The following is a 2,510-nucleotide window of genomic DNA, read 5'->3' as shown; positions in this document are numbered from 1 at the left end:
GCATAAGAGTAACTCCCCGAATGGCTTCCTGACTCAATTTCAAATCTCTTAGCTGTAGTAACTCCATTTTATTTTATATCTTTTCTCAATAAAAATATCTCAATTTTTTAAATCAGTGTTGTTGAGGTATAATTGACTTACAAAAGTAAATAATTTTAAGTATGCATTTCTTGTAATTCAAATATTTTGTATATTCTTTCATTCAAAGCCATGATCAAATATAGAATTTTTACATGACCCTAGAAAGTTGCTTTATCTCCTGTGTTGTTTTTTAGCCCCTATTTCTCCTATCTCTGATAGCTGTTTGTCTATTTCTATTACTTTAGTTTACCAGACAAAATTAAAAAAAAAAAAAACTACACAAATATATATCTTCCCTTGGTATATGAAATTCCAAGATTCCAGATACCTTCATTAAAATATTGTTCATGGAAAATTAAGTTTTTAAACTGGTTTGAATTCAAACAAATAGATACAGAGGATTCCCAAATGCCCTGCTCCCTACCCTTCCCACACTTTCCCACATTAACAACATCCTTCATTAGTGTGGTACATTTGTTACAATTGGTGAGCACGTTTTGGGACATTGGCACTAAGCATGGATTATAGTTGACATTACAGTTTACACTCTCTCCCACCCTAACAATATTGTAAATTATGACAAGATATACAATAGCCTTTGTCTGTCTTTGCAATATCATTCAGGAAGATTTCCAAGTCCCCAAAATGCCCTCTGTCACACCCATTTTGTCCTCTCCCTCTCCTCAGAACCTCCAGTAGCCACCGCCTCCTCATGTGATTTCCCTACTCATGGCTCTTCTGCCAATTCTGTTTGAACCTATAGTTAGTACTAGAGTTGATAGGTATATGTGCAAGAGATTTAAATCTTTGGGCTGTCCATGTGCTGGATGGGCCCTGAACCTCCACAGACTTGCAACACCTACTCTCCAGTTCATTGGACTCACCTAGGACAACTAACAAGATGATGATGGACAATGGCCATCCCAAAGAACAGAGAGAGTCTGCAACTACAAGCAAGATAGTCCCATCCATGTGTCCCATGGGATCTAAGCTCCTTCTCGACTGGAGGTAGAGTGGGCATCACCAACCCAGAATCCTCAGGATTGGGGAACGGATGATGGACTAGAGTAGACTTACTGTTATTCTTTTTTTTTTATATAAGATTTATTTATTTACTTATCTCCCCTCCCCCTGACCCCAGCTGTCTGTTCTCTGTGTCTATTTTGCTGCGTCTTGTTTCTTTGTCCACTTCTGTTGTTGTCAGCAGCACTGGAATCTGTTGCTTTTTGTTGCATCATCTTGCTGCATCAACTCTCTGTGTGTACGGCGCCATTCCTGGGTAGGCTGCACTTTTTCTCGCGCTGGGTGACTCTGCGTGGCACAGCACTCCTTGCGCGCATCAGCACTGCGCATGGGCCAACTCCACACAGGGTTTGAACCGCGGACCTCCTATGTGGTAGACGGACGCCCTAACCACTGGGCCAAGTCTGCCGCCCTACTGTTATTCTTCATGTATCTTAAAATTGCCTCTACAAAAAGACCATTGCAGAAAACAGTCTTTCTCTTAAAACTCAGAACTGGGCAGATGTAATATAGCCACACTCTCAAACTGAAAGTTAATTTAATAAGGAAATAAAATATAATCTGATATACAAACAGACAGAGCAACGAATAAGAAAGACCTTTTACTACACATCCTTAGGAGATTTACTTTAAAGATGAAATGTTGCATTTTATCCGGTAGTTTTATTGTTATCAATACTATTGGTATTGTTTAAAATTAAGTGTTATGGGATAAAATAAATCAGAAATAATATTGTTATTAGGAATTAAGATATTCATATAGAAGAAAAACGAGGTATGCTAGAGAATTAAAGAGATTAAGAGAAAATGAAATATGGAATCAGAGAAATAAAGAAATAATGTTGAAAAAAGTAGAACCACCAGAATTAACTTATGATTTTAAAATACCATGATTCCTTTCTAACCCTGGACAATAAAATTTCCTGGTAGAGATGTCATCTTTTCAGGTAGAGATGCCATCTTTTCAGTGTAGATCTGATTTATGTCCTTGGTTTCCAGATTAGCATGTTTTCACCAGAAACCAGGGATTTCTCCTTTAAGTAGCTTATTTTTTTTAACCACTGCTTTATGAAGTAGATTAATATAATTATTAAAATATTTAGATGAGGAAACAGAAATGCAGATCTGTTAAGTAATGCACCAACGTCACCTAGTAAATAAGTAAGGAGTGGATTTCAGATTCAAACCATCTAGCTTTATTCCATGCTCTGAGCAATACTACCACCATAATAATAACAAATTACTCCCAGATACAATAGAAACTTCCTGAGACATAACAAGGAATAAGATCATTCTTTATTCTACCATATACACAAATTAAATGGATGATTAAATAAGTTAAAGTGTACAAATGAATGGGAGAATCACTTCTTATATATGTGTGGATGACTCATGATTTCTTCCAT

This window comes from Dasypus novemcinctus, chromosome 12, assembly GCF_030445035.2.
Source record: "Dasypus novemcinctus isolate mDasNov1 chromosome 12, mDasNov1.1.hap2, whole genome shotgun sequence".
Classification (NCBI taxonomy): domain Eukaryota; kingdom Metazoa; phylum Chordata; class Mammalia; order Cingulata; family Dasypodidae; genus Dasypus; species Dasypus novemcinctus.
Note: the sequence above shows the minus strand (reverse complement) of the source record.